The sequence below is a fragment of the Heterodontus francisci genome, chromosome 27 (genome assembly GCF_036365525.1).
Source record: "Heterodontus francisci isolate sHetFra1 chromosome 27, sHetFra1.hap1, whole genome shotgun sequence".
Taxonomy (NCBI): domain Eukaryota; kingdom Metazoa; phylum Chordata; class Chondrichthyes; order Heterodontiformes; family Heterodontidae; genus Heterodontus; species Heterodontus francisci.
This window is the reverse complement of record NC_090397.1, coordinates 16,172,447-16,180,903: the sequence shown is the minus strand read 5'-3', so window position 1 is coordinate 16,180,903 and position 8,457 is coordinate 16,172,447. Positions and strand designations below refer to the sequence as shown.

At 43.1% G+C, this 8,457-nt stretch overlaps 1 pseudogene; it reads right to left on the bottom strand.

The window, feature by feature from the left end:
* Positions 1 to 349: 349 nt before the first annotated feature.
* Positions 350 to 6,719, bottom strand: LOC137384668 (ATP-sensitive inward rectifier potassium channel 8 pseudogene; annotated as a pseudogene).
* Positions 6,720 to 8,457: the final 1,738 nt, after the last annotated feature.

Genomic DNA, 8,457 nt, shown 5'->3' with positions numbered 1-8,457 from the left:
TTATCTTGTTCATCAGTTGGAGAGAAACAAGAATTTGGTGGCACTTCATACATTCCAGTTGCTAATGTACAGAGTAAGTGTCACAATCAATGGGTCTCACTATTGTTTTATGGGGCAGGAAAAGATAGACTCCTGACCATAAAGAACATTAGGTCCACTTATGGAAGTAACCAGTGACATCAGACCCAAGATAATATCTCATAAAACCCCAAAAGAATGTGCCAAGTCTATGAAGTTAGTATGCCAAGCCACTTTGCCACCCTATGAAGCAGGGAGATAGTCAGTTACTATATTATGGAGGCTTACCACTAAAAAAAAACAATAAAAATGCATTTAATTTTATTGTTTTCTTAGACATCACCACATAGTTCAAACAGAACATTTCCCAGGTAAGCAGTATAATTAACATGGACGTAATTATCAACTGTCGCTATGAAACCGCTATTTGGACATCAATTTATCCAGGCTGTAACAATAACTTGTATTAAAACACTGGTTGTGTTTAAATGTGACATGTGCGATTTCTATGTGCCACTAATCAGTTCCCCATATAAACACAAATATTCAATTCATAATAAAGTTAAAAAGGAGCTATGTGCCATAAATGTGTTCCAAATAAGGCTAATTTATCCAAAGAAGTTGTTAGCACACTTAACTTTAACATTTTTCACTAACTGGTTCCAATTTTGTCAGGAATTTTGTAAATCATGATCATTTTTTGAATGAATTTATGAGTCAGTTGTGGAATTCTACCAAGTTCATGATGGGGTTCCCTAGCATCCCCAAATTGAAAACAGAAAGTAAATAAGCTCATCAAAAAAAACTAATATAGATACATATATAATGGAGTCATTCCGGGTCTGAACGTTACATAATTGCATTAAAGAAAGACTTGATTAATATAGTTCCATTCATGAACACAAGACATCCCAAAATGTTTTTCAGCCAATTAAGTACTTTTGAAGGGAAGTCACTGCCATAATAATGCCACAGTTTTGTTATTAATTAAGTTAATGAAACAAAACAGAAGATACTTTTGGATCTCATTACAGGCGGCATGAAAAATATTGTACATAAAAAGGAAAGCAAAAGTTAAATCCTAATCAGTCACAGATTACTATATTTTCCCCACTGGATCTGAGTGGGAAGCTACAACTGACTAGGATCTTCCCACACCAAGAACTCTACTTCGGAGTTGAGGATTGTGAAAACTTGGTCTTTCAGTGATCACAAACTTAATTAAAAAGAAACAAAAAAGAGGTACACATATATAGCATTTCTCAAGCTCGGGATGTCCGAAAGTGTTTTACAGAAAATGAAGTACTTTTAAAGTGTAGTCACTGCTATAATGTAGGAAACATGGCAGTCAACCTGGACATAGATAGATCCTGCAAACAGTAATGTGATAATGATCAGATAATGTTTTAATGTCTGTTTTAGCGATGTTAGTTGAGGGATAAATATTGGCCTAGATATCAGGGAGAACTCCCCAGCTTTTCTTAGAAATAGTGCCATAGGATCATATGTCCATCTTCGAGGGCAAACATAAAAGCTTAACATCTCATTTTGAAAGATGATACCTCCAACAATGCAGCATTCCCTCAATATTGCACTGGAGATTTGGGCTGAAATGTAAGTTCTGATTCAGAAGCTGAAATGCTGCTACTGAGCCAAGACTGACACTTAAAAAAGGGTCATGAAATTTTACTTCAGCTTGGTAGGGGAAGCTAGGGGTAATCGAGATAAATATATTATTCCAACCAAACAGTGCTGTGCACATCACTATATAAATAGTAATAGTCTAACTTTCCGAAATAAATAGATAAATAACAATAAATAACAGTATTCTGACTAGCACAGCAACAGTAACTTTTGGGCTATTATCAAAATATAAAGCAGTGCACTGAAAAAAATACATTAAACATCTAAAACGTTTGCTTAAACTTGTTTGTTTTCATCATGACTCCAAAGTGAAGAGCCAAGCTCCATGGTCCAAGTACTATCAGCAAGATTCAAAAGAGTAAAGGAGAAAATGAGCTGAACTATCAAGCACTGACAAAATGACTCCTAGCTGAAGTTTTAAAATATTTTAGATTGTAGGAAGGTGGAAAAGAAGTAAAGATTTCCACAGTTTTGGGGTCCTTTGGGAATGAATTAGAATAGGAGACTGTGCACTGTCTTGATTTGAACATAGTAAGGATGTTGCGAGGAAGAGGAATATGTAAGATGGCATATTGGGGCTTAGAAGGAAGTAGTAAGGAAAGTTCTAATTAATTTATTGATATTACAATGAAGAGAAAAAAAAGTTTGGGATGGACCAAGTGTTTAGAAGTTAGAGGTGAACAGAAAGGTGCTAAAGAGTTTTCCTTGAATATGAGATAAGGGTCCAAGTCTTTAATGGGCTTGGCTATTTGGGCTTTATTGAGATTTAGGAATTCTTCAAGAAAAAGGATGGGTTTGATAAGAAAAGGAAACCAAGCTACTTCGAGGCAAATGTAACAATGGAGAAAATGTTGGGAGATCAATTTCAGATCAAAGGAGAATGTGAAACCAAGAGTATTAATTGTTGAAAATACACTATAGGTGAAGCCACCAAAGGTAGCTGTTCGTCAGACTAGTCAATGACATGAAGGCACTGTGTCCTTGCAGAAGTAAAAGAATCAAAAAGTTCATTGCCTGCTTGGAGGTAATGGAGGAGATTGAGATAATGGGGTCAAGTTTGACTCTTGGGCGCACTGCCTGGACACCTCTACCTGCAGCAAAGAAGCAGCTGTGATTTTGAGGCACTGGCCTCTGTTACATTGGGCTGATGAGCTGTGGGGCACCAATAGGGCATCTTGACACAGCTTGCTGAATTGAGGTCTCCCATTATCAGGCCGTCCAGGCTGCCAGCAAGGTAAATACAAAGGGAGGGATGGGGGGGGGGTTCATGATCGCGGGAAGCGGGTGTCCTAGTGCAGCAATGGCCCAGATTACTTTTGTGGGTCAAGAGGTGCACTCCTGCTCCTCACAAAAATAATTCCACACTTGCTTTGGTTGGCTCTCTTCGGCTCCATCCTCCATGGAATCGGGCAGACCATGGCCACCACAGACTCCAAACAAGTTCCGACCCTAAAATGGCAATTGGGGAATTCCCCCTTTCAAAATATGTCCAACCTGTTCTTCAGCATTAACTAAGTGGTAAGGTTATTGACCCCATTTTGAGGCAATTACCATCCCTTTTAACAGGTGAAAAAAGTGAAAATCGAACCTAGTTGATTCAACCATTACAATAAGAGAGGAAAGGCAGTGAAAATACTGAGGGTAGACAATGGAGTATCAAGAAAACATGTATTCACACACCACATTCTGGCTGTACCATAAAACACCTATATGAAAATTCACAGTGCTGACTTCACAATTCAAAGTGACAAAAGTATGGGGGAAAAAAAGGACAGTCATTCCCTACCTTTTTTTGCAATCTTGAAGAGCAACCAGGATTTTATAAGCATCTATCAATCCAGAAGCAATTAGTCTCTCGATGACCTTCAGATGTCCCTGTTTACAGTCATTTTACAGCTTCATATTAGCAGCTTAATAATACATTCTGTGTTGCACGGTGTAACCTTTGTACTGACAAATCAGCATATCTTCCAAATTACCACAACCGGCTATGGGAGATTGTGCTAGAAAAGTGTTTTCAAGTTTTGCTTTAAAGGAGTTATTTATAATCTCTGGGAAGAGGCAATTGAACAGAATTGTATTTGAAGTACTACCTTCGCCAGGGTTTAAAATAGTAAAAAGCCATCATGTTCAGGATGACATTTAGATTTCAGCTTTCTAGCACATTGCAAGCAAAGAGCCAGACAATCATAGCTTTAATGGTGTTATGGTAGTGCTGTGGTTGGAAAAGTGGCGTCACACTTTAATATTTATAACCTATCACATGCCCAGACATTATGAGCCAATTCTCCTTCATACCAAATAACTATGGACAGTTTAATGATTATTCGAACTCTGCCTTGATAATAAATAGCTTGCTGAGTAATAAATCACCCCATGCTTTGAAATCTTTATGGCTGTTCATATGCTAGTGCCTTCACTCGTTTTATTTTTATTGGGTATATTTGAATGTCAAGTGTTACAGAACAGCATTGTTTACACGCCAATTACTATAAGACTCGAGATAATTCTCAGCATATATGATAAATGTATAACCAATCTCCGACAGCATTGTTCCCACTGAGCCAGCTTATAAACTGGGCTTATTACGCCCAAAAGTAACCGTCCTTCACAATCCCAGCACATTCAAGGAAGTTCCCTTCTCACAGAAAGGTCTATCTCCGTCACCCTTCTACTTGCTGCTGTTCTCCCGCTTTCAAATGGAATTCTGTACCTTAACTTATTCCCCACTTCTGCCATGAGATTCTGGCTCCTTCCAGGAACACGTGTCTCTCACTACCTTCAGGTTATGCGCTGTGCTCCCTGGGCTTAGAGAATTCCCGAAAAAGCACATATAAAGAAGGTCAGCAGTTCATTTAACCAATGTATTTCAGCAAAACTAATTAAATGAAGGTAAATGAATTCCAATTTAAAGAATTTCCACGGCTCTGCAAACTGCGAGGCGGAACAGAAGCAAAACTAAGGCCTGAGCTCGGGGGTGGGTCACAGATAGTGTAGGGCTGGGGAAAGGTGCAAGAGTGAACGGCATAAGGCAGGTACAAAAAAATAATGCAGCACCAATACAGCAAAATGATAGCAGAAATGGTCCTTTGCCTCTGGAAGTTAATTGATTAGTGGTTGACCTGTGCTACATCTTGCACCTCATTGGCTGAAAGTGGTGTCAGTAACAGATGTGGGGCCGATGAAATCCAAGGGAAATGACAGACAGCCACGTGAGTCTGTAATGTAGAGACAGTTTGCAAAACATCTAAGAGGGAAACAAAGTTCTTCACTTTAGATTGCGGTAATGTATTCTCAGTTCTCTTGCAATGTGGATAGAAATAGAACAAATGATATTAAAGCAAGGTCCTTGTTCGAGAATTCCCTTACTCTACACAACACTTCACTGAATTGGTTTCAAATCATGTAGATTCTCAAACTCCAAATGCGTTCACTTCCTTCACTCTGGAAAATGATTTGCTTGGAATTTATCTCCCAATTCATGTTAGGATTAATCAGTACTCCGTATTCTCCGACATAAAAAACTGGACTTTATTTACGAAAGAGGAGGCGCTCCTTCTCATGGAGTTGTTCCGCCTCATGGAACTGCGCTTCCTCAGGGAGTTCTGGTGGGAAAGTTCGCTCTTCTGCAGAGTCTGGATCAGGATGGACGGTTTCTCATCCAGTTCTCGGGCAGTGCAGCGAGGAGTCGCCACTTTGATCCTGTTGCCAAACTTGGAATAATCCACCGAGTAGGTGCCGTCCTCCTCGGTCACTATTGGGACAAAGCGATAGCCCCATAAGATCTCCTCGGATATGTAGGATGTCCTGGCCTGAGTTGTGATGCCTGTGGTCTCCACCACCCCTTCAAGTATAACAATGACCTCCAGGTTCTGGTTCTGGAGGTCGCTGGCCGAGATCTCATACAGGGGGCTGCGCCTGTCTATAACGTGGCAGATGGTGAGTGGGGCCACCAGGAAGATGCTGTTGGTGTCTATTGGGTTGTCCACTTGGATGTCGATCTGGTGGATGGGAATGACCTCTCCCTCAGTGGTGGTGCTCTTCTTCACCACTTGCATCCTGACCGAGGCGCTGATGATCATGCTCTTCCTCAGGTCACCCACCCGGAACATGAAGCACAGTTTGCCGTTCCTCAGGCCGATGACGGCGTGGCGGCTGAAGATCAGGGTCTCAGCGCGGCGATGAGCCTGGGCGGTCTTCATGAAGATACAGCCCAGCATGACGGCGTTGATGATCAGCCCCGAGATGTTCTGCACGATGAGGCCGGTGATGGCGGTGGGACACTCCTCGGTTATCATCCTGCCCCCGAAACCGATGGTGACCTGCACCTCGATGGAGAAGAGAAAGGCCGAGGTGAAGGATCTCACTTTGGTCACACATGGCTCCAAGCCTGAGCTCCGATGGTGGTCCAGGTCGCCATGGGCAAAGGCCACCAGCCACCACATCATGGCGAAGAGCAGCCAACTGCACAGGAAGGACATGGTGAAGATGAAGAGGGTGTAGCGCCATTTCAGATCCACCAGGGTGGTGAAGACATCCTGCAGGAAGCGGCCCTGCTCTCGGATGTTCTTATGAGCCGCGTTACAAGCGCCGTTCTTGGCGATGAAGCGAGCTTGGCGCGGCCGCACGGTGTAGCGGGGCTGCCGGACATTCTCAGCTGCGATCCGAGCCAGGACATATTCCTCTGGGATGATGCTCTTCCTGGCCAACATTCTGGGAACATAGTCCTGGCTTTACAAAGGCACTGGGGAAGACAGCGTCTTCGCATGGACTGTCTCTCCTACTCGGGCTCCTTATTTAGTTGCTTAAATGTCTATCCTTGAATAGTCTGATACATTTAAGCATTGGATTTGCTCCCGCAACACTCTTTGCTCGGAATTTTCCATTCAGGGTTAAATCAATGTCGGAAATAAAAAAATAACTGGGAAGAGTTACCTCCTCCGTGGCGCTAATGAACCATGTCGCTTAGTAAATCGGTACATTCTGTGTGGTTTCTCAAAGACGGACAAACTCGGGTTATTGGAATCCCAAGTTTAAAGCTGTCACACACTTTGCTCGGTTCCTGCACTCAACTTTCTGCAGTCGGCACATTACTTACGTGTGTAGATCACATTTTGCCCTCACTTCCTTAGTCTGCGGCCATAGACTTTCTGACGTGGATGGGCAGATCTCCATTGTGTTTCTGCTCTTGTCGGAGGAGCCAGCCAGCAACCAGCACTTCAAAGGCAACCGCGCCGCATTTTCCAGTTTAAATCGCAATATCAACCGTCTTTCCTCCTGAACAAAAAATCGGCATGGAACCTTTGTCATAAATTTTTACAGCAACAAGCGGTTGAACCAGTCACCACTAAGTTGACTACTTTTGATATGTCTTCCTTTTTCCTCAACCGAGGATTCCCCTCCCCCACTGTGGTTGGCAGGGCCCGCAACGTTGTCCGACCCATTTCCTACACCTCTGCCCTCACCCCTTCCCCTCCCTCCCAGAACCACGACAGGGCTCCCCAGCCTCCCACATCCAAAGGATCATCCTCCGCCATTTCCGCCACCTCCAGCGTGATGCCACTACCAAACACATCTTCCCCTCCCATCCCCGTCAGCATTCCAAAGGGTTCGTTCCCTCCGTGACAGCCTGGTTCACTCCTCCATTACCCCTGACACCTCGTCCCCTTCCCACAACACCTTCCCATGCAGGAGGTGTAATACCCACCCCTTTACATCCTCTCTCCTCACTATCCAAGGCCCCAAACACTCCTTTCAGGTGAAGTAGTGATTTCCTTGTACTGCTTGCAATTCAGTATACTGTATTCGTTGCTCACAATGCGATATCCTCTACATTAGGGAGACCAAATACAGATGGCTCAGTCCAAAAACACAACTCCGAGCTTTCTGTCGGTTGTCATTTCAACACCACCCGCCGCCTCCCCCCCCCCCCCCCCACCCCTCCGCTCTCATGGCCACATCTCTGACCTAGGATTGCTGCAGTGTTCCAGTGAACATCAACACAAGCTCGAGGAACAGCACCTCATTTACCGATTAGGCACACTATAGCTTACCGGACTGAACATTGAGTTCAATAATTTCAGAGCATGACTGGCCCTCCCCCCTTTTTTATTTTTAGTTTTCTTTTTTTCTTTTTATTTTATTTTAGTTTGTTACATCATTCATTTTTCTTACCATGTGCCTGCCTACTGTTTTTTTTCATGTTTGTGCTTTTGGCCAGGGCTGTTCATTATTCAATCATTTAACAACCTCACTGCACTAACACTTTGTCTTTCACCACACCATGAACACACCCTTTGCCTTTGCTCCATGACCTTCTGGTCAGTTATTCTCTGTGACCCTCTGTCCTATCAACACCTTCCCTTGTGTCATCTTTTGCCCCACCCCTGCCTTATTTTCTTAAAACCTATTACATTTCTAACCTTTGCCAGTTCTGATGAAAGGTCACTGACCTGAAACGTTAACTCTGCTTCTCTCTCCACAGATGCTGCCAGATCTGCTGAGTATTTCCAGCACTTTCTGTTTTTATTACTGCTAAGTTGAGATGGTTTCAAAATATTCTCAGACTTTAATAATGGTGGTGATTGCCCCTCACACTGGGCTCAGCAAGAGTTGAACTCTGTGCATGTGTGCTTGGACAGTTTTTTTTAATGTACGGAGAGGGCCATTTGTGCTAAATTTCAAACTTTGGAAAGTAGGACCAGTGGACCGAATTTGTGCAGGTTTGAAATATGGCTTTATGCCAGACTGGAGTTATACTGCACCCGAGGTGAACTCAGCTCAGTGCGAGAGTTT